Source organism: Siphateles boraxobius, unplaced genomic scaffold (genome assembly GCF_051911475.1).
Source record: "Siphateles boraxobius isolate OS27281-9 unplaced genomic scaffold, OSU_SipBor_1 41, whole genome shotgun sequence".
NCBI lineage: Eukaryota > Metazoa > Chordata > Actinopteri > Cypriniformes > Leuciscidae > Siphateles > Siphateles boraxobius.
In genome coordinates this window covers 34990179-35013919 of record NW_027509042.1, presented here as the reverse complement: position 1 = coordinate 35013919, position 23741 = coordinate 34990179, and the positions used below count along the sequence as shown (strand labels likewise).

Genomic DNA, 23741 nt, shown 5'->3' with positions numbered 1-23741 from the left:
ATTAAAATGCGACATTTAATGGCACACAGGATGATATTAACAGGTGAGTATCTGGAATGTAGATCAATGTGAGTGACAACGGTGAACTAATGAGTGCTAGCTTATATAGTGACTGTGATGATGATTGGGTGCGGGTGTAATCTGCAGTAATCTGGTTATTGGGAGCTCGTGTTGGAATCTGGTGCTGAGGGTATGGCTGAATCTTTTGAACCACGTCCACCTCATTATGTTGACTAGGTATTTATGTTTAAAAATAGTTGGGTAACAGTAGGGTAAGGGGACATAAGATACAGGTTGTACAGAATAAAAATAATTGTCAATGGAAATTCATGGAAATAAAACATGGAAACTCAACGTGTGTGTGTGTGTGTGTGTGTGTGTGTGTGTGTGTGTGTGTGTGTGTGTGTGTGTGTGTGTGTGTGTGTGTGTTCATCAGAAAACAGCATAATGAATTACTAAAAGGCACGCAAACATCTGAAAATCCCAGCATACTGTCGCTGACTGACTGACATCATTCCATCCCAAGAGGTGTCTATGGTTTCTTGCCATAAGCAATGTGACATTTAAAGAAAGATCAATCAAATCTCTTGTAAAGCATGATAATATCCTTTGGAAGTTATTTATTTGTAATGATGGTTGTATTGGTGCAATGACGTAATGAAGCAATTAAGGGGAAAAAAATCTAAGGTCTATTTGGCTATATTTTTACAGGTGAAACAGGATGAGATGATAAACAGGGATGTTTGTTTTTTGACTGTGACGTTATGCTAGACTCAAGGATATCTAAAAATAGACAAAAAATATCCTGAGGGCAAACATCTCAGCAGTGTCACGAGGAAAGGAAAACTTGAATTTAAGTATTTTTCAAGGAGCTTTATTATAAGGAAAATAAATTATCTGCTTTCAAATGATTAAAAGTGGAGTAATCTGACCATAACATAGACCATGACAACATCTTGTGATGAATTTGTCTGTAAAATTGTATTTAATGGTGTCTACATTTTCTGGCCGAACACTTCCTTACAAAAAATTCATATATTATATAGCCTAGTTCAAACTATAGTTGGGTCAGCTAGAGTTCATGGTCATCTGTGACTGCCCGAATACATGATGATTCACTATTTTTTCTATAGTAGTGTAAATGTTTGTTTGTTTTCTGGTCTCCCAAGGGAAACCGAACCCTCCCTGAGCTTTTGTAATCTATTGAATCTCCCAAAGAGATTCATTTTAATCAGCCTTCAATGGGTCACTGAGCCACATGGGTCACCGAGTCCCAAAAGATTTGGATGCAAACTTTAGAAACTGTTCTCTGCATTTTTGGCATGGCAGTAGACTTTAGGAATCAGGGAACAGAAGAACGTCATGATTTACCAAAAATAGTTAAGCTGGCTAAACAAACAACTTTCAAAATACACATTGAGATTTTTTTTTTAACACAGTTTATACCAACTTTAATTACCTACTCATCAGGGGGATTCTGTGCATGTAAATGCATACATCTGCTAAATGTGTGAATGTGTAACAAATGATATTTACTCATAATGATACAAAAAGGTCCTTCATTCATACAATATAAAACATAGTCATCTAAAAGAGATGTACTGAATGTTTGGATAATTTCCGGTCTAATTTTGTGCAATTTGATTATAATACATATCTATTTCATCCCCTTTATGATAAACATATTAGGTGACTTTTTAAGCAATGTATACATCAACTTTTGTTCATAACATTCATTAAGAAACACAACAGTGGCATTTCTCTCTTATCATTTTGCTGAAAGGTTTGGCTTTGTGTAAAGTGAATCTAATATTTTTCAATCCTACATTATAACGTGCAAATGTGCAAAAGTCACAAGATCTAAATACTATGTAGAAACTGACACTGAAATAATCTCTGTAAAGCAATGCATTTGCTTGCTATTCATATTTCAGTCCCCATCGACTTCAACATAATCTACTACTGGAAATAAATTAAAATGTCGATACCCGGTTCACTATAATAGTTGATGCCCTGATATCTTCTCTCACCTGTGTTCTGAGCTATGAAGTGTACCCACAAGAAACAAAATTTCTATGAAGAGCATGAGCCACCCCCTCATACGCTTTGGTTAAGCAACAATCTGTGAAAAACGTCTCTGTTACGTATGTAACCCTAGTTCCCTGATAGGGAACGAGACGCTGCGTCAAGCTGTGGGAACGCCTCTGCGTGTGTGCGTCATGAAGCACGTATGGAATCAGTCCAATGGAGAGACGTAACGTCATAGGCGGGTGACGTCATCGACCAGGAAACTATAAAGCACCCCCAAAACACAAGCGCGACAGCTTCTGATAGGCCTGAAGGAAGCGCTAACGGGCATGCTGGGAGTATGGCAAAACGACGCAGCGTCTCGTTCCCTATCAGAGAACTAGGGGTTACATACGTAACAGAGACGTTCCCTTTCAAGGGAACTCGAGCTGCGTCAAGCTGTGGGAACGCCAATACCCACGTCGCCATAGGAGCAAATGACCGTCATGTGGGAACTAGCGCACAGAGGACGAGAGCACCTGCGCCCCAGGAGTGGAACTTAAGTCCAATTCATAGAACTTAACAAATGTATGCGGTGAGGACCACCCAGCCGCATCACAAACATCACTTAGCGATACTCCTGACAACAATGCTTTAGAAGCAGCCATACTCCTAGGAGAGTGGGCTCGTACAGCCAAAGGTGAAGGCTGACCAGCTGACTCATAAGCAAGTGAGATGGCCTCAACCACCCACTTGCTCATTCTCTGTTTAGACGCGGGACACCCTTTCCTGGGTGGTCCAAAGCACACAAATAACTGTTCTGATTTCCTCCACAGGGCAGCTCTGTGGACGTAAGCGTCTAACGCCCTAACCGGGCAGAGAAGGTTAAGTTTCTCCTGATCTGATGACACAAACGGAGGAGGATAGAAAGCCTGCAGCACTGTAGGTCTGACAGCATTAGTAGCGACCTTAGGGACATAACCTGGTCTAGGGTATAGAAAAGCCTTAACCATACCAGGCGAAAACTCCAGGTACGAGGGTGCAACCGACAGGGCCTGCAAATCTCCGATTCTCTTAAGTGAGGAGATTGCAAGCAGAAAAAGAGTTTTATACGTGAGAAATTTCTCAGAAACTTCCTCAATAGGTTCAAAGGGGGCCAAAGAAAGGCCCTCTAGTACAATGGCCAAATCCCAAGTCGGCACCCTCGTACGAACTGCAGGCCTCAGCCTCAAAGTGCCACGAAGGAAGTGAGTTATAAGTGGGTGTCTCCCAAGAGAAACTGCACTGAAAGGGACATGGTAAGCAGCTAGTGCCGCCACATACACCTTTAGTGTGGAGGGGGATAACCCTGCAGAGAAACGCTCCTGCAGAAACTCCAGCACTGCACCCACTGGGCCGTTAACTGGGTCCTGCACACCAAGAAGTGAAAAGTTTCCACTTCAGGGCATATAACTTCCTCGTGGACGGAGCTCTGGAGTGAAGGATGGTCTCAACAACCTCAGTTGAGAGACCAGATTCTATGAGCTGGGCCCCCTCAGAGGCCAAGCCCACAGTTTCCACAACTCTGGGCGGGGGTGAAATATCGGACCGCCCTCCTGAGAGAGTAGATCCCTCCTGATCGGAATCTCCAAGGGAGAGCCGTCCAGAAGAGATATTAGGTCCGCGAACCATACTCGGGCCGGCCGGAACGGGGCTACTAGAAGTAGGCTGACCCCGTCCCGGCGAACCCTCTCCAGAACTCCTGGTAGCAGAGCAACCGGGGGAAAAGCATACAGACGTGACCTCGGCCACGGCTGTACCAGAGCGTCCAACCCCAGAGGGGCTGGCTGACTGATGGAGAACCACAGATGACAGTGCGTTGTCTCCGTCGAAGCGAATAGGTCCACTACGGCGCGACCGAAACTCAACCAAAGGAGCTCCACCACCTCGGGGTGGAGCCTCCATTCCCCCGGCCTCGGCCCCTGCCTCGACAGGGAGTCTGCTACCACATTCAAATAACCAGGAAGATACATAGCTCTCAGAGACCGTAACTTCCCCTGGGACCACAGGAGGATCTGACGGGCCAACTTGTAAAGTGGACGCGACCGCAGGCCCCCCTGATGATTTATATACGAGACCACCGACATGTTGTCTGACTGAACTAACACATGATGACCTCTGAGGTCTGCTAGGAAGTGTTTCAAAGCTTGGAACACCGCCAACATCTCTAGACAATTTATATGCCATGATAAATGATGGTCCTGCCACAGACCTTGGGCTGGACGACCACTCATGACCGCTCCCCACCCTGTGAGGGAAGCATCCGTCGTTTGCGTTACGCGACGACAAAGAGCCCCCAACACAGGCCCTTTGGATAGGAACCAGGTTTCTTTCCACATGACCAGAGCACGAAGACAGCGCCGCGTGACTTTGATCGTGCGGAGGGGATTTCCCCTCGGGGAGAATCCCTTGGTCCGGAGCCACCACTGCAGTGGTCTCATGTACAACAGGCCGCAAGGTATAACGTTGGACGCTGCTGCCATCAGACCCAACAGTCTCTGAAACTGTTTTACAGTGAGTAGCTGGCCTAGCTTTACTAGTTTCATAGCTGAAAGAATCGAAGCGGTGCGGGTCGGAGAAAGTCGCGCCCGCATCGAGATCGAATCCCAAACGACACCCAGAAAAGTGGTCTTCTGAGAAGGAGATAATACACTTTTCTATGCGTTCAGCCTCAACCCCAACTTTCTCATATGAGCGAGAACAACATCTCGATGCTGAACCGCCATCTGCTCTGTCTGAGCTAAAATCAACCAATCGTCGATGTAATTGAGGATACGAATGCCCTGAAACCTCAGGGGCGCTAAAGCTGCATCCATGCATTTCCTGAAAGTGCGGGGAGATAATAACTAGGCCAAATGGAAGAACCTTGTACTGGTACGCCTTGCCCCGAAGGCGAACCTCAGGAACTTCCTGTGTTGTGGAAGGATGGAAATATGGAAGTACGCGTCCTTCAGATCTATCGTGACAAACCAGTCCTCGGATCTGATTTGTGACACGATCTGCTTGATAGTGAGCATCTTGAATTTTAGCTTCCCTACCGAGCGATTCAACAGGCGCAGATCAAAAATTGGACGCAACCCCCCCATCCTTCTTTGGAACGATGAAATATCGGCTGTAAAAACCTGACTCCAACCTGGGAGGAGGAACCCGTTCTATAGCCCCCTTTTGAAGGAGCGCTTTCACCTCTTGTTCCATTACCAGAGCCTGCTCTGGGCCCACCACTGTGGGCAGAACCCCTCTGAATTTTGGTGGACGACACCTGAATTGGATAGTATAACCCTATTTTACTGTGTGCAGAACCCACTGAGATATTTTTGGAAGGCTTGTCCACTCTGCCAGAAATACTACTAAGGGTACCAGTCTCTCGAGACTGGCCTCTGGTGTAACTTGAGCAGCAAAGTTCCCGTCCCTCGGGAAAGCGCTCGCTGGGACCGTCTGTGCCCCGGCATGAAGGCGGGGTTGGCAGAACGGGCCCCTGAGGGCACCGAAGAAGAACACCTCTCTCCCACGGCAGGGACCACCCTCAGCATCCTGACGCCAGTGGCGTCAGGACTTCCTCTTTGCCGAAGCCTTCTTAGCCAAAATAACTGTCCTCAGATCAGTTTTGCCAGAAGTTTCCGGCTGAGAGTGCCGCGTCTGGTCCCACTTTTTGGAAGGGGGAGCGCGAGACACGACACTCTGCTTCTGTTGCTCCCTATGTGAGGAGCTGACTGACGGCCTGGACTGCTCCCGCCCAGCAGTACCGGGGACATGAATTTTAAGAGGCATAAATTTCTGAAACGCTGCCGACTGTTTCTTCACTTCCTGAAATCTATCTATGACCGTATTTACAGAATCACCAAAAAGACCATGAGGAGAGAGCGGAGCGTCCAAAAGAAAAGCTTTGTCTTTTTCTTTCATACCAGAGAGATTTAACCATAGTTGCCTCTCTGCGCCCACCAGGGTATACCATAGTACCCATTAGCCCATTAGCTTGGCCGACTCCTTGGTGGCGCGCAGAGATAAATCTGCACCCTGACATGCTGACCTCTTGAGCGTCACTCACATCCTTTAATAAGTCAGCCTGGTATGCCTGCAAGATGGACATCGTGTGCAGGCACGCCGAGGCTTGACCGGCCGCTGAATACGCCTTACCCACTAAAGCTGACGTACTTCTATGAGGCTTAGAGGGTAAAAGTGGTGCTTTAAAAGAAGATGCAGCTTCAGCAGAAAGATGACTAGCAAGCGCCTCTTCTGCTTTGGGCATCGCCCCATAACCATGAGATTTAGCCCCCACAATGTTTGAATAAGTGGAAGTTTGAGGGCTAAAAACACGATAAGAGACCGGCTTTTTCCACGATCTCGAAACCTCTGTGTGGAGATCAGGGAAGAAGGGCAAGCACCGGCGTGGAGGTTGAGAACGGGAAGGCAAAAATCTTTCATCTAATTTAGATTTTTCTCTAGACTCCTGTCTAACAGCTGGCCACTCGATGCTTAATTTAGAAACAGCACGAGTGAGCACCTCCATAAGCTCCTCACTTTCGTGAGAGCGAGATGGCGAATCATCGACATCTCCCGCATCCAGACTAACAACATCCAGATCCTCAGAACTGGATAGTTGCAGTACTGGGGCCTCAGTTCGGGGGGAAGAAACCGCAGAGCTTGCTTCCGAACCCGAGACTGAGGCACTGGATCTAACAGGGAAGGGCTGAGATAGGGCAGAGCCCGTCTCAAGCCCCGCTGTTAGATCCATCTGCGATCCCCACGAATGTTGTCGCCGCTCAGCCTCGGCATAAGCGGGACCCGATCCGCGGGGATCTCGAACCGAACCACTCTCCTCAAAGAGTGATCGGCGGGAGCGGAGCGTTCTAAGAGGCAAACGCTCGCGATGCTCACAATCAGCCCCCTCGAGAGCTGACTGGGCATGCTGCACTCCCAAACAAACAACACATAAGCTGTGTGTATCCCCGCTCGTTAAATAGCGCGAGCAGGGAGGAACACACTTCTTAAATTGTTGTTCGCTCGCCATTGTCTCTCAATATAATATATATATATATATATATATTAGTGCTGTGCGTTAAACGCGTTATTAACGGCGTTAACGCAAACACATTTTAACGGCGTCAATTTTTTATCGCGAGATTAACGCTCTTTTTGGCCTAGCAAACTTTGTATTTTTTTCACATGCTGTTGCAACAACTAGTAACGTTAGAAAAACTACAACATCACACCCGATAGCTAGACCGGAAACAAAACAACAGGCACGCCGCACGTACTTGTTTGGGCTTGCGCGCCGGCCAAAGAGTAGTAGGCTAACGTTACGTTTTGAGTGGATGGCGCGAGCGCGAGACGCCGATCTAGAGACGTGCACTCTCAACGCAATAGAGTGCGGCGCGGGACTAGATTTGATGGCCGAGTGCGAGGGCGGGCTCGAGTGGTAATGCACTCACTCTGTGTGCGGATACGGGAGAATAAAACGATTCGCGGGACTCCCGCAAAGTAGAAATATCTATGAGTAAAACATAAAAACTAATAAATTTTTATTCATATGTTGCAGAAAAGCAACAAGAACAACTAAAACAAAATAGAAACGATTTACAGGCCAGAGTTTCTTTTTGTAACATGTTTGCAGCGTTGAGGGATGTAGCCAATCACAGACATATGTGTTGATTTCTTGAACGCAATGGCCAATCAGAAGCATTTAAAATAGACTCCCCTCACCACTCAAAACAGACTTTTTGTTCAGTGCTGAATTCTGTATGCTGGCAAATCCTCAAATTATAACAAACAAACTGTATATTATGAAAGATGCATTGTGCAGTCAGGTTCATTGATAATAACAGATGTGTGAGATTGCGATGAACTGATGTCAGCTTTTTAGGAATTATTAAGGGCACTCAGTAGCCTGCTTGCTTTTATGTTATAACCGTGGTTTGTGTGTTAATGCTTTAATAACAAATAATTTATAAGGAGCATTTATGCTGATGTGTATGGTGGCAACACGTAGGCGAAAGTATTTGGAGGTAGCCTACAAAAAAAGAGTCTATTTGCGGGCGGGAGCGGGACAAAAATGTTGCGGGCGGGAGAAAGTAACATAGAAAGTAGTTGAGAACGTCAGTTATAACGATCCACGTATTAAAAAAATGGACAGGTTTAAATCGGGCTCGGGCTCATAATTACAGTTTATGTGTCGGGCCGGGCTCGGACACAATGCGCACGGGCTCGGGTCGGGCTTGATTTTTTGGGCCCAATCTAAGCTCTACAATGGATGACTTCAGACAGAAGCACATGGATACCACAGCTAAGAACAAACTTACTGCTGATCCACTTTTCCATGTTGATAAGAGCATTAAAATTAGAAAAAATAATGAGACAAATAGAAATCAAGGGAAATTTAGAATGGATAAAAATGTGCGATTAATCGCGTTAACTATGGCATTAATGCGATTAATCGCGATTAAATATTTTAATCGTTTGACAGCACTAATATATATATATATATATATATATATATATATATATAGTTTTTTGAAATAGTGAAACTCCTGCTTTGTGACAGACAAAAACACTTGAGACAGATCCACATATAGCGCTTACTGAAGGCAAAGAAGCTGTCGCGCTTGTGTTTTGGGGGTGCTTTATAGTTTCCTGGTCGATGACGTCACCCGCCTATGACGTTCCGTCTCTCCATTGGACTGATTCCATACGTGCTTCATGACGCACACACGCAGAGGCGTTCCCACAGCTTGACGCAGCTCGAGTTTCCTTGAAAGGGAATTATTATTGTAACTGTATTCACTGCTAAAAATGCTACTCGCTGAACCATCAAACCTTAACCCTCATTCCTGCTTATAACATGGAATAATTGTACCAGCAATTAGACTTGGAAATAAAAAAGGAAAACAATTCTCTAACACCATGTTTCATGCCATCATGCATGTTCCTCATCTTTTAGTTTATCCCAACAACTGGCTCAAAATCTGCTCTTTGTTTTTTTGATTATATCCTGTGTTTCAGCATAACTTAGTTTTTTTTTTAAATATAAATCAAAACCTTTTTACCCTGCTCCAGGTTTTATTTTTATTTATTTATATATTTGTAAAAAGTGACTTTTCTTATTTTAACTTTATAGCCATTGCAATTGTATTTCTATAAAATGTGACTTTATATCTCAAAATTGTGACTATTTGTAATCTGCTTGTATGTCACAATGTGACTTTATTTCTTATTTTAAAGTTTGTCAGAATTACCTTTTTATCCTGAGGTGGAAACTCCCATTATATTTAGAGAATAAAATAAAGACAAAATATGCTGCACAGAGAGAAAGTACAGATCTTAGGTTCCCTTTCATAGTCACTATGAAGTTCCGTTGTGACGACGAATGGGGTTTCGCTTAGAAAGCCTATCAACTTCGAGTATTACAAAACGAGTCAATGGCAAATAAATGCCATAGGTCTGCGGAATTTGCATGGCGTAACTCCGCCCCACCTCGTGGGTATAAAAGGAGGAGGCCGGCAACATGCAGATATGTTTTCGCTTCGGAGCCAAGTTAACTCTTCACTCCACAGCCAATTCTGAGTAATCTCTCAACTTCCTCTTCGAGACGGGCAAATCTCCTGTGTTGGTGTGACGGCGATTCCAGCGAGTTCACATTGCCTGCTGATCTGTGCAGTGGTGTGCCAGTGAATGTGTTTTTCCCTGCTTTCTTCAGCATCCGCAGAGTTTTTCCTCTCACAAAAGAGCTTGCACTTGGGACGTCTTTTTAAAGATGCCTCGCCCGTGCACTTCTGGTTGCGGTCGGACTGTGTCTGATCACTGCTTTGTGTGTTTGGGCATTGATCACCCTAAAGCAGCGCTTGTGGATGACTCATGTTCTCTCTGTGGGAACATGACCATCGCAACACTACCGTTGAGTCTCAATGACCTCGTAAGATGGATAGTCCGCTCATCCACACCCTGGATGATTGGTTTTTGGGTGCGGCCGCCGATCCCCGCTGGCGTCCTACCTACTGGGGTTCCCTTGGTTGAACGTTCTGCTGCGATGCAACTGTGTCCTCAGAGCGCTTCTTCTCGCGGTGACCCTAAGCACCCATCCAAAGCCTGTAGGTTTTCGACTACTCTGGTGGTGAAATCCTATAGAGCCGTGGGACAGGCAGCTGCCTCACTGCATGCCATGGCCATTCTGCAGGTCTACCAGGCCCAGATGCTCAAGGACATGCACGAAGGTAGGACTGACCCAGAGCTCTTTGATGAGCTGCGTGCCGCCACTGACCTCACTCTCCGGGAGACGAAAGTGGCACACATGTGATGTCCACTAATGTGGTCCAGGAGCGTCACCTATGGCTGAACCTGGCTGATATGCGGGATGCCGAACGGACCCGTCTCCTCAACACCACCGTATCCCAGGCCGGCCTCTTCGGCGGCGCAGTTGAGGACTTTGCCTAACAGTTCTCAACCGCCCAGAAGCAGATTGAGGCGATAAAACATATTCTGCTCTGACGGCCCGCTGCTGCCTCCTCCCAGCCGTCGGCACAGAACCCTCAGCCTGCTCGCCGCTGAGGGCGCACTCCCACGGCCCCCGCCCCTCCCGCACGGCCCCAGCAGCAGCCTCCATCCAGGCCGCGTCATGGAGGAAGCCGCAGGAAGGCGCCCCAGCCCTCTCCGGCCCCGCACCCAACTAAATGCCAGGCTGAGCGGCACCCCTGAGATGGGCTGCTCAGAGATGGCTCTGTTCAGATCAGATCAGTTCTGTTCAGGAAATGGTAGCAGGACCACTCCTTCCCCCGGTGGAGGGCCGGGGGAAAATCTTTTGTGCTCCACTCCCCGCTGCTCACCCACGGGTGGGCAGCACCCTAATGTGGTTAAAGAAAGAACTGACATACCCATCTCTGAGCACAAAGAGTTCTCGGACAACAGTGTGCACTGCCCACGGGCCCCGCAACCCCGTGCCCCTCTGTCAACAGACCCCTGGCAAAGCAGGCCCCCCACGGAACACTGGTCCTTCCCTGGCCTCCTCTGTCAGGACACGGCTAAAGACCGTGCCCCCACACCGGGCCACTATGCCACTGTAATGGAGGAAATGTTCAGATAAAGGGAAGGAAGAGGACAGGGTCGGCTTCAGGTGACTGCGGGTGTTTTATTAAAATCAAAACTCTTCAAACAGAAACAAAAGATGCGCACCATGCGCTGGACAAAACAGACGCTACTCAGGTTTTACTCAAAGTCACTCGCTCTCAGCGTTCTCCTTTCTCTCACTCTCTCCGTCTCAGTCCAGTTCACCCACAAGTCGTTACCGGTCTCTCTCTCCCACTCTCTTGTTTCCTCATGGCTTTTATCCGTCTCCCCACGCCAATTACTGAAATAAGACACAGGTGTTTCTCATTCACACTTAACCCACTCACGCCGCACCTGTCTCCCGATCCTCTCTCCCATCACAGACTTCGCTGAACCACGCCCCCCTTGCCACAGCCACTGGCTCGTGGGTTTTCTGCGCCTCCTGGCGGTCTGTTAGGATGGGTGTAACGTTCCATCCTGGACAGAAGAGCCAGCTGGATCAATCCATTAACCTGTTAAAGGGATAGTTCACCCAAAAATGAAAATTCTGTCAGTATTTACTCACCCTTATGTTGTTCCAACCCCGTAAGACCTTCGTTCATCTTCGGAACACGAATTAAGATATTTTTGATGAAATCTGAGAGCTGGATCATTCCTCCATACTAGTCCATAGGCTTCTTGAGGGATTGAACTTGCCGGCCTCGAAAAGTTTTTAAAGACATCGTTAAAATAGTCTAGTGACTACAGTGGCTCAATCTTAAGTTTCTCAAACGACGGGAACACTTTTTGTGCGCAAAAAAAATAAATAAATAACGACTTTATTTCAACTATTCATTTCCTTCTCTCAGAGCCTCAAGTCAGGTTACTAGTTTAACAGCGTATGATCTGTTGTTGTACGTCACACGCATAACCGACATGACCAGCGTCGGCCAATAGTGAGCCTACGTGTGACGTAGCTCTACGCAATTACACTAGTTTAACTGACTTGAGGCCCAAAGAGAAGGAAATGAATAGTTGAAAAAAATTGTTATTTATGTTTGTTTTTGGCGCACAAAAAGTATTCTTGTCGCTTGATAAACTTAATATTGAGCCACTGTAGTCACTTGGACTAGTTAACAATGTCTTTAATAACTTTTCGAGGCCGGCAAGTTTCAATCCCTCAAGAAGCCTATGGACTGGTATGGAGGAGTGATCCAGCTCTCGGATTTCATCAAAAATATCTTAATTCATGTTCTGAAAATGAACGAAGCATCTGTTAACGCTCTGGCAACGGTTAACAGGTTAAGCGATGTAGGAAGGTCGAGGGCGTAAATCTCCTTTTGGACACGGTCTACCAGCCAGCCCGCGCAGGAATACGTCCCACTGCGCCTCCTCGTTCCATTGGCACTCTGCCGGAGTGCCAATGGGTCCGGAACTCAATCGAGTAGTCCGAGAACGAGCGGTTACCTTGCTGGAGGTCGACGAGTATCCTGGCCGCCTCTCTCCCAGCCACCGCCCGGTCAAACACACGCCTCATCTCCTCGGAGAGTGCCCGGAAAGAGGTGCAGCATGGATCTTGGTTCTCCCACACCGCCGTTCCCCATAAAGCCGCTCTCCCCATCAGCAGTGTAAGCACGAATGCCACTTTAGATCTCTCACTGCAGAAGGTCCTTGGCTGAAAGGAAAAATGCATCAAGCAACGAGTTAGGAAGGCTCTGCAGTAGTAAGACTCAACTGCAAAAGCCTCAGGAACAGGTAGACGAGGCTCTGGCTGGAGAGTAGGCTCAGGTGGTGTGGGTTGAACTGGCGTGTGGGTGGCGCAGCGGGACCTCCTAGATGTTGAAGTTGCTGGGTGAGCTGCGCCACTAGAGCTTGCACCGCCCAACCCGTGTGCGTGAGGCTCTCCTCCTGGGAATCCATCTTAGAGATGCTGTGTGTGACGAAATCGTTCAGACTGATCTTACTTGCTGCCTCCATGACGATGGTCAGATCATTCTGTAACGGGTACTCAGAGATGGAAGCAATAGCAAGTGAATGAGGTTTTTGGGTCACAGCTGTAGGCACAAACCCAAAACACGGCGGCGGTGAAGTGATGGTGGCTGAAACCAGATTCGTGAGGTGCAAGTGGAACAGATAATCCAGACGGGAACGAGGAACAAAGAGACAAATCCAGAACAGCACAACACGAAGACCACTGCTTGCATGCTCTGCATGCGGCAGCTGTCTGAATCGGGAGGTTTGAAAGCTGGACTCTTCAAACTTGAGACTGAAGAGTCAACACTTCCGGTTCCGTGATGACGCCTGTGTTTGGCTTTGCCTCTGCCGCTGGTTGTTCGTCCCGACTTGTTTTGTTTGTTTTCAGCGCTATATTGCTACTAAGTTTGTCAACAAATGTTGTGTCTACTGCATGGGTGTACGATCGCCAAACAATGCTGTTGATCCAATCCTCCATGGCGGAGTCTGGTGACGGATGTACCTGGAGTGGTAGAGGCGAGATTGCAGCCCCGTTCGTACGTCCGACTGCAACTGCTGTCTGTATGCGGCAAGGAGAGGGCCTAATACGATCTACAAATAGACGGCGGAGAAAGCGAGGAAAACGGGCAGGGAGGCAGTTTCATCTGAAAAAAACTCTTCAAGCTGGGGGTCTTGGACTGTGACTCCAGACCTTCATGTCTTCGTTCTGTCTTCCCTGACGTCCCCAGGGCTCTGGTCCCGGTACACTGGAGAAACCATATCACGGATCGGGGTGTGTGTTCGACGCATCTGAGGTCGCTGCCGCGAGCCTCTATCTCTGCTTCGGGTGTTCCTGCACCGCTCAGGATGGGTCTGATAAATGCCCGTTCAATTGCAAACAAATCTCTTTTTTTCAGTGATTTATTTACTTCCAAAAACATGGACTTCATGTTGCTTACGGAGACTTGGCAACGGGATATGGAATACTATCACTTGAATGAGCTCTGTCCTGTGGATTGTAATTTTATCAGCACGTCAAGACTCACAGGCCGGGGTGGAGGTCTTGCTGTGGTGTTTAAAAAACGTTTTATATGCCAGTCAGTGCGCGCTGACACGTACTCTTCTTTTGAACTACAGATGACGAAGGTTGGTCATTCAAATGCATTTTACTGTATCCTAGTTTATAGGCCACCTGGGCCAGCGGCCTCTTTTCTTACTGATTTTTCTGATTTTCTATCATCTATTATTAAGCTGAATAGAGTGATTATTGTTGGCGATTTCAATATCCATGTGGATGATGATACTTGTAAAAATGCTTCTGAATTTGTAAATATTACTGAATCTTTTAACTTCACCCAGCATGTCTCTGGTCCTCTGCACAGCAAGGGACATACACTCGATCTTGTTCTTTCTTATGGTGTAAACATTAATAATGTTTGTATCGAAGATGTATTTGTTAGTGATCACAATTGCATCTTATTTGATCTTATTTGTGATGAGGATCCTCTCCATGCTAAACGAGTGTCTTGCTCACGTTTGATTAACCAGCTTACTGTTGAGAGTTTTTCAGCCGCATTTGACTCAAGCTCGGTCCTTATTTCGAATGACGTGGACACTTGTGCACAGGCTTTTAATGAACACTGCACCCTGCTGTTGGACAAAGTGGCACCTCTCAAAACTAGAGAAATTTCTGCTGTTAATACAGCCCCGTTGGTGAATGATGCCATTCACAGCTTAAAGTGTGTTTGTCGGAGAACTGAGCGCTTATGGAAAGCGACTCAGCTACAAGTCCACCGCCTGTATCTTAAAGAGCTTTTAATGGACTTAAACAAAATGATTAAGGTTGCTAGAGCCTCGTACTTTGCCAATCTGATATCTGCCAATAAAAAAAAATCCTAAAGCTCTCTTTGAAACTATTAACAACATTGTGTCTCCTGCTACATGTATTGTCCCTGTGTTTTCAAATGTTGACTGCAACCACTTTATGCTTTATTTTGTGGACAAGGTTAGAGCTGTCAGGGCAGGCATTGTTCCATCAGGAAACCCACATATAGTTAAACAGCACAGACCTTCAATATTGGACTCCTTCTGCCCCATTACCCTGAATGACATCCTTAAATTAGTGGGGACGATGAAACCTTCTCAAAGCCCTGTTGATATTTTACCTACATCTTTGCTTTTAAAATCCATACATCATCTTGGCCCATGTTTGGTTTCAATTTTAAACTTATCTCTTCAGCTGGGCCAGGTTCCTAGCTGTTTTAAACATGCCGTTGTTCAGCCTATCTTGAAAAAGAATAATCTTGATGCAGCTTCATTCAGAAATTATAGGCCTATTTCTAAATTGCCATTTATTTCTAAAATTCTAGAAAAGGTTGTTGCGAACCAGTTAAATAATGTTTTGGATTTACATGATATTTTTGATAAATTTCAGTCTGGGTTTCGTAAAAAACATTCAACTGAGATTGCCCTCCTTAGGGTCTCAAATTATATTTTGATGGCTGCTGATGGGGGTAAATGCTCTGTGCTGGTGTTATTAGATCTCAGTGCAGCGTTTGATACTGTGGATCACTGCACTCTAATAGATCGACTGAAAACAACTGTGGGCATTACTGGATCAGCTCTGGATTGGTTTTCCTCCTATCTTTCAGACCGGAGTTTCTCTGTGTCCATAGGACCATATATGTCAGACTCGGCTCCTTTGTCCTGTGGTGTGCCCCAAGGTTCTGTGCTCGGCCCCCTGCTGTTCAGTCTGTATATGCTCCCTCTCGGAGAGATTATTGCTAGTTTTGGAGAAATATCTTATCATTGTTATGCTGATGATATTCAACTATATTTATCTTTTAGCCCTGATAGGCTGGATAAACTGTTCTTGTTGCACAATTGCTTAGCCTCCATTAATAATTGGATGGCGGAGAACTTTTTACAACTAAATTCAGACAAAACTGAGGTGCTGATTTTTGCTCCAGATAACATGACTCCAAAGATTAGGCAGGCCATTGGGGCTCTACCATCCTCGGACGGTAATGTGGTGCGAAATTTGGGTGTCATTTTTGATAAATCGATGAGTTTTAGCAGTCATGTTAAATCTGTGGTTTCGTTCCTGTTTTTTTCATCTCAGGAACATCGCTAGGATTAGATCGGTTGTTTCTAAAGAAGAGATGGAGATGCTTGTTCATGCTTTTATTTCCTCTCGCCTGGATTATTGCAATGTACTGTACACTTGCTTAAACAAATCCTCCATGGACAAACTGCAAGTTGTACAGAATGCTGCTGCAAGACTTTTGTCAAGGTCCAACAGGAGATCACGTATCACACCTGTGCTTAAGGCTCTTCATTGGCTCCCAATTAGTTTTAGAGTGCAGTTTAAAATTTTAACCATTACTTACAGAGCCTTCCATGGTCAAGCTCCCTCTTACATACAGGACCTATTGCACATATACACTCCTGGTCGCTCTTTGAGGTCTTCAGGCCAAGACCTTTTTACCGTTCCTAAAACACGTCTTAAAACAAGAGGTGATTGTGCTTTCTGTGTGGTGGCTCCAAGGCTCTGGAACTCTCTTCCATTAGCCTTGAGAGCCCTGGACTCTGTAGAAACTTTTAGTAAACACCTTAAGACACATCTTTTTAGACAAGCGTTTAACTAGCCATATGGTTTTTTTGTTATGTGTGTTGTGGTTATTATATGTTTTATTATTTTTGTTTTTACTGTGAAGCACTTTGTGACCCTTCTTGTCTGTGAAAAGTGCTATATAAATAAAGTTTTACTTACTTTACTTTACTTACCACGACACAAGACAGGAACAGGGAACTGGAACAACACCAGGAAACCGATACTCGGTTACTAACGTAACCTCTGTTCTCTCTAGAGAGGGAACGAGTATTGCGTAAGTTTAGCTTACGCTACGGGAAAGATTCATCTTCTCGAGATACTGAAGCCAAAAAATTATCCTTAATTTTGTATACCTTGTCAACGCAGTGCAGCAGCTAGCAGACCTAGAGCAGGCCATCTCGCGTGCTCATTGGCTGTCCTGCGGGCAACTGCTGCAGCCTACCAGTGAGCCCGGCGTGACGTCACGCCCAATGAAGGGCGCCCGCGCCTTTATAGCGTCACAGCCCGCCAGATAGGCGTGGCTTAGCGTATAAAATAGGGGCTGTAGGCTGAATTCTCTGGTTTTTCGACGACTGAAGCGAAGTTGCTCGTGGCGCGAGCACGGCCGGTTACGCAATACTCGTTCCCTCTCTAGAGAGAACCGAGGTTACGTTAGTAACCGAGTATCGTTCTCTTACGAGAGGTTCTCTCGTATTGCGTAAGTTTAGCTTACGCTACGGGAACACTTTGTCAACGCCGTGCGCGCCAAGCATCCACATGAGACCCCGAGCTTGAGGGGAACCCCATAAGTGGAAAAAATAAGGTGGCCAGCCACGCGGGCCATCACTTGTACATAAGCACACATAGGGAATACAGAGCAGCGCGCCGGTCTGTATAGTCATATGGCACATACCCTACTTAGTGCAGCTCAACCAGGAGAGCTGAGTCATGAAAGTGATCTGAGCAGGAGATCTGGGCAGAATACACATCTTTTTCAGACTGACAACAGTTTAGCCTGCAAGGCAGGAACTTCTAGTTTATAAAACCTGACAAAGGTAGACGGGGAGCTCCAGCCCGCCGCTACACATATGTCATGGATAGAAATTCCACTGGACCATGCTCACGACGAGGCCACGCCTCTCGTGGAATGAGCCCTGATGCCCAGAGGGCATTGCAGACCTCTTGACGCGTAAGCTGCCGCTATAGCGTCCACTATCCATCTGGACAGACTCTGTTTCAAGGAGGCGAGCCCCTTGGACCGCCCACCAAACGAAACGAAAAGCTGTTCCGAACTCCTGAAGGAGGCGGAACGCGTAATGTAAAATCTCAGCGCTCTGACAGGGCAGAGGAGATTCACATCACTTTCGCTGTCAGATGCTGGGAGAGCTGACAGCTGACAGAGAGCTGACGCTTAAATAACTTGCGCTCTGAATGGAGTGCCCATCACTTTAGGGACATAGCCATGTCTAGGTCTGAGGATGACTTTAGAGTCATTTGGTCCGAACTCAAGACACGACGCGCTGACAGACAGCGCGTGCAGATCCCCTACACGTTTTACTGACGACAGTGCAGTCAGAAAAACGTTTTTTAGTGATAGATATTTCAACCCCACGGAGTCTAGTGGTTCAAATGGAAAAGCTTTCAGGGCCTCGAGGACCAATGAAAGATCCCACATGGGAACCGGCGAGGGGGCGCGGCGGATTCATCCTTCTAGCTCCTCTAAGGAAGCGGATGACAACTCATGTCTTCCCAGTGACTGGCCGTGCGTCGATTCCGCGAACGCTGCCACGGCCGCCACGTATACTTTGAGCGTGGATGGGGACCTTCCCTTATCCAACAGCTCTTGTAGGAAGGTGAGCAGCTGCGCCACCCCGCATGTCCGCGGGTCCAGACCTCTGTCGGTGCACCATCCAGAGAACACCGACCATTTAGACGCGTAGAGCCTTCTCGTGGAAGGGGCTCTAGACTGCGTGATCGTGTTCATCACTCCTTCTGGCAGGGCATCGAGTACCCGTTGATCAACCATGCATGCAGAGACCAGCGCTCTGGATGGGGATGCCAGACCGTGCCGCGAGCCTGAGAGAGGAGATCTGCCCTCACCGGAATCGGCCACGGAGCTGTATGTGACAGCCGTGCCAGTTCCGGGAACCAAGTCTGATTCTCCCAACGCGGGGCTATGAGGAGCACCGAGTGGCGCGTTTCCCTGATCCTCTTGATCACCTGTGGCAACAGAGAGACCGGAGGGAAAGCATATAGCGGGAGGCTGGGCCAAACCTGGGGCCTGTGTCTCCTAGCAGGAGACACAATGCCAGCGCGTCCTCGTCCTTCGAGAAGAACGTCGGGCATTGAGCGTTGTCTTTTGACGCAAACAGGTCGACTTCCGCTCTGCCGAATAGGCGCCACAGTTTCTGGACCGTTTGGGGGTGCAGGGACCATTCCCCTGGGGGAACATTGTCCCTGGACAGTTTGTCTGGGCCGTCGTTCAAATGGCCAGGCACATGCGCCGCCCTCAGCGAGCGCAGGTTCATCTGTGACTAAATAAGGAGGCGTCAGATTGCAGATATTTCTGGATCTGACACCGCCCTGACGGTTTACATAGGATACCACAGATGTGTTGTCCGAGCGGACAAGAACATGCTGGTCCTGTATGAACGGGAGGAAGCACTTCAGTGCGTTCTCGACCGCTATCATTTCCAGACAGTTTATGTGAAAACCCTTCTCCTGGTCTGACCACTGGCCAAAGGCCGGTCTGCCCTCGAACAGCGCGCCCCAACCCGAGTTGGACGCGTCTGTCGAGATGACCTTCCGATAAGAGATGGTTCCCATCATCGCGCCCGCTCTCGGTTCTGGGCAATGGCCTCTCGCTGAAAGCCGAAACCGGCTGATTTATTTGAGATGTCCCGATCATAAGGGATGGGGAACATACTTTTACCATACTTTGACGCGCGAGCAGCGCTCTGGGCGGAAGAGCTCTCTGTAAGCGTGAGCGCCTCGATCATAATAGATGGGGAGCGCTTTATTAACACCCTGTGTTTTGTGATAACACTTAAACGCGCAGGCGGGGCCCGGGGGGAGGTTTGTGTTAGCAAGCGTGAGCGCTCTCTGGCGGGCACGAGACTTACGTTCATAACCTGCTTCTTTGATCGTGTAACAGAGCGGGCAGATAGTGGGCACAGACCTGTGGACACATTCCTTACATTTAACACTAGAGCGGCTTTTCTGCGCTTTATGAGAGTGTGCTCTGTGAGAGACACGGGATTTGGAGTGCTTATGTGTAGGGGTGAACACTGGGGCGTGGGCACATTCACTACACTTAATACACTGACGGCGCGAGCCGGACCAGACATTATACTCTTTTTGAGATTTCTCTGGGTCGCCGTGAAAACGGCGTTTGTGTGCAGGCGAGAGGGTGAATAAACCGGCTCGTTGGCTGCTAGTTGAACCACTGCAGTAGCCTGTTCGAAGGGGACTGACAGGGAAATGAACTTTGACGGCGGTCCGGCCGCAGCGGGACACGCGCGTCTTTTCTCTCTCGCTGTTAGGAGGGCTTCGCGTGCTCGGACTTCAGCGTGATTCTTTGCCGAGGCCCTCTGGGGGGCGGCGGTCTGTGACGGCTGTCTGAGCGTGATCTAGGGCGGCCGCCCTGACGTCGCTGCGAAGGCTGAGGCTGTGCTGGACGCTGGGTGCTGGTTCGCACAGGAGGCTGTCTTTGTCTCTCGCGAGAGCGGCCTGTGGCGGAACTCGAGCGTCGCGGCAGGAAGAGGTTCATGGCCTGCGTGGTCTTTTGCACCACAGAGAAGCGGTCAACAATCCCGTTCACCGCTGGGCCGAAGAGACCAGTGGGGGAAAGCGGCGCGTTCAGAAAGGTGGCTCGCTCAGTTTCCCTCATATCCGCAAGCGTTAACCAGAGGTGCCTCTCCGTCACGGTTAACGCGGCCATGGCTCGTCCGATGGCTTGGGCTGCGGCTTTGGTGGTAACCGTAATCCGTAATCCGTAACCGCAGCTGGGTCCTGGCCCTTCTCATCCCATTCACGGAGGAGGTAGGCTTGCAGGATCTGAAGCACAGCCATGGAGTGTAGAGCAGACGCGGCCTGGCCGGAGGCGGCATAAGCGCGGCCGACCAAGGCGGAAGTGGCTCTGCAGGCTTTAGACGGGAGGGCTGACCGTGACCGCCATCTCGCAGAGGGCGGGCAAAGGTGCTCTGCGACCGCCTCTTCCACAGGGGGAATCGCTGTGTACCCTTTCTCGGCAGCGCTGTCCACTCGGGAGAGCGACGCGGAGGCCTGTGACTGAAGTCTTGCAGAAAACGGTGTATTCCATGACTTCGTCAGCTCCACATGAAGTTCCGGCAGGAATCGAGCGGGCCTAGTTTCTGAAACTGCGCGGCGGCGACTTTGAAGGAAGCAGCCGTCGAGCCTGTTCGGCGCGGGTTCCTTCGGCAGCGACCACTCGAGCCCGAGACGGTCAACAGCTTGCGTCAGCAGGCGACCATTCCTCGCTGTCTGATGCCAGGATAGAGCAGCAGTCTTTTGTGGCGTGTCCCACGGACTCATCCTCCGAAGCGACGGCAGTGAGGCTCGCAAGCGGCAGCTGCGCGTCGGTGAGGAGAGGTGGGGAAGGCGAGAGCGATGCTCGAGGGAGGTTCTCCGGCGAGCGCGTCGCTCTGGCCACAGGTTCCGGCTGTCTCAGGGAACGGCGCTTCTTTCTGCGCGGTCCCACAGGGGGCGGAGTGACTGCTGTGGTGTTGAAAACTTTGAGTTGAGCCCGCAGGGTCGACAGCGCAAGCTCCTCACAGAGCTCGCAGCCCCCGGACGCGAGGGCGAGCTCTGCGTGTTCCAGGCCCAGGCAGAGAGCGCAGATCAGGTGGCGGTCTCCGGCGCTGAGCGGGGCTTTACACAAGCCACAGGAAGTGCAAGGCATCTTTAAAAAGACGCTCGCTGCTCTTTTAGAATAATATGCAAAAAAGGATACGTCGCCGGATAGTGTAGCTCGCACGGATGGCTGAAGGTGGCGAAGACGGCCGGCTTCCTCAGCGCTGTCCTAGGCTGGCTGTTCGCTGTTCGACGGCGGCGGTGGCTTCTCTCAAATCCAGCGATGCGAAGAGCTCGCTGAAGAGTCGAAAAATCAGAGAATTCAGCCTACAGCCCCTATTTTATACGCTAAGCCACGCCTATCTGGCGGGATGTGACGCTATAAAGGCGCGGGCGCCCTTCATTGGGCGTGACGTCACGCCGGGCTCACTGGTAGGCTGCAGCAGTTGCCCGCAGGGCAGCCAATGAGCACGCGAGATGGCCTGCTCTAGGTCTGCTAGCTGCTGCACTGCGTTGACAAGGTATACAAAATTAAGGATAATTTTTTGGCTTCAGTATCTCGAGAAGATGAATCTTTCCCGTAGCGTAAGCTAAACTTACGCAATACGAGAGAACCTCTCGTAAGAGAACACATAACGACCTGACAAAGACAGGACGAAAACAGTGAACATAAATAGGCACCGCTGATCAGCCGCAGCTGGCAGCTGATGAGACCACGCCAACACGCACAATAACAAACACACAAGACGAGAAGGAGCAGTGAATTCATGAACCGTGACACATGATCTACGCGCTGCCTCTGCAAGCGCGCGATCTGAGCCAATAGACTGTTTATTGCAAACCCGTAATCTACGAGCTGCCTTAGCAAACGCAAGATCCGAGCCATGATTCTTATGCAGTCCCGTTATCTACGCGCTGCCTCGGCACACGCGAGATCCGAGATCGAGTCACAGAATCTTTATTGCAGACCTGTAATCTATGCGATGCCTCGGAAAACGCGAGATCCGAGCCAAAAAATCTTTATTAACTTTCTTCCCCCGAGAAGAAAGCCAAAAAGAGCAGAGCTAAAACTCTTGATAGTGCATATGTTACATGTCAGGAATTTATTAATTAACACTGTCAGCCCCAATTTACTAGAGCTGACCGTGCATGCTCCTCTCCCAAACAAACAACACATGAATCGCGTGTGTCCCCACACGCAATGAAGCGAAGGCTGGGACAAACAAACGATCCAAAGCTGTTTGCTCTCCATACTCCTGTCTAATATATAAATATATGCTTGAGGAAAAATAACAATAAATAGACAGAGACAGAATCACATAAAGCGCTTGCTGAAGGCACAGAAGCTAGCGTGGTTCTAAACCGGTTGTGTTTTTATCCTTTCCTGGTCGTGGCGTCACCCGCCCGTGGCGCTCAGTCTCGCCGTTGGACTAGTTGGCATAAGTGCTTCAGACGCATTCACGCAGGGGTTTTCCCAAAGTGTCATCGACGCATCGTCTCATTCCCTCGAAAGGGAACCTGACTTCACCAAATGCAGCATGTTCCAATCAAACAATCAGATTTGAAGGGCAAATTCAGGCTTTCAACCAGATTAGGTGCTTCGATGTCAGTGTTATTCATCTATCATTTCCATAATTTCACTCTAAATTTTAGGGATAATTTATGGGTAGGGTTAGGTTTAGCATTCAATTTTCGGACAGGAATATTGTTCCAGGATCAACAAAATTTGCTGACCCAGGAACACTTCTAACTCTGCAAAATCAGGATGTTCGTCTTCTTACTACACAATACTTTCTTCAGTTTCCCATTTACATCGAATATACTATTAAATCCGGCGACACTTTTGAGATTTGTGACCTTTTGGTCTGTTTTGCATTTCTTTCAGATATGTGATGTCAGCCATTCCACACATTATACCATCATAAGCGCTACAGATAGACTCATTAATCGACCTGTGGATCAGCTCAAATGTCACACTTCTTATAATATGAGATCATTGTCATATTGTGCCTTTTTCAGAACCCGATTTGTCATGGCCCTGCAGTATGTGCAGTATGCATCTGTAAAATTGAAAGAATATTGGATCTTAAAGCGAGAGCGTTTTATTATGTTGCAGTGAATAGATGTGGATGGGTAGATATTCAAATAAATATCTTTTGATACAGAGGGCCTGTTGGAAACCTTACTGCCCAAGTGATGGTGACGTGACTCAGGAGTAGTTACTACATATGCATGTATGTACTATACTGATGTCTGGATGTCAGATAGTAGGAAGACATGTAACAAGGTTAATCAATGCATTATGAATTTACAGGCCTTCAGCAAA

General features: G+C 48.1%; 1 long non-coding RNA gene across 2 annotated transcripts in view; it reads left to right on the top strand.

Annotated features, from left to right (window-relative positions):
• LOC143707274 (uncharacterized) overlaps positions 1-23425 on the top strand; it is an 80344-nt gene extending 56919 nt beyond the window's left edge. The window contains exons 3-4 of one of the 2 annotated variants that reach the window (XR_013193149.1): positions 437-528; positions 23301-23425. This is a non-coding gene — a long non-coding RNA (uncharacterized LOC143707274). The remainder of the gene's footprint in view (positions 1-436; positions 529-23300) is intronic. The other variant, XR_013193150.1, reaches the window with a different exon arrangement.
• The last annotated feature ends 316 nt before the right edge of the window (positions 23426-23741 follow it).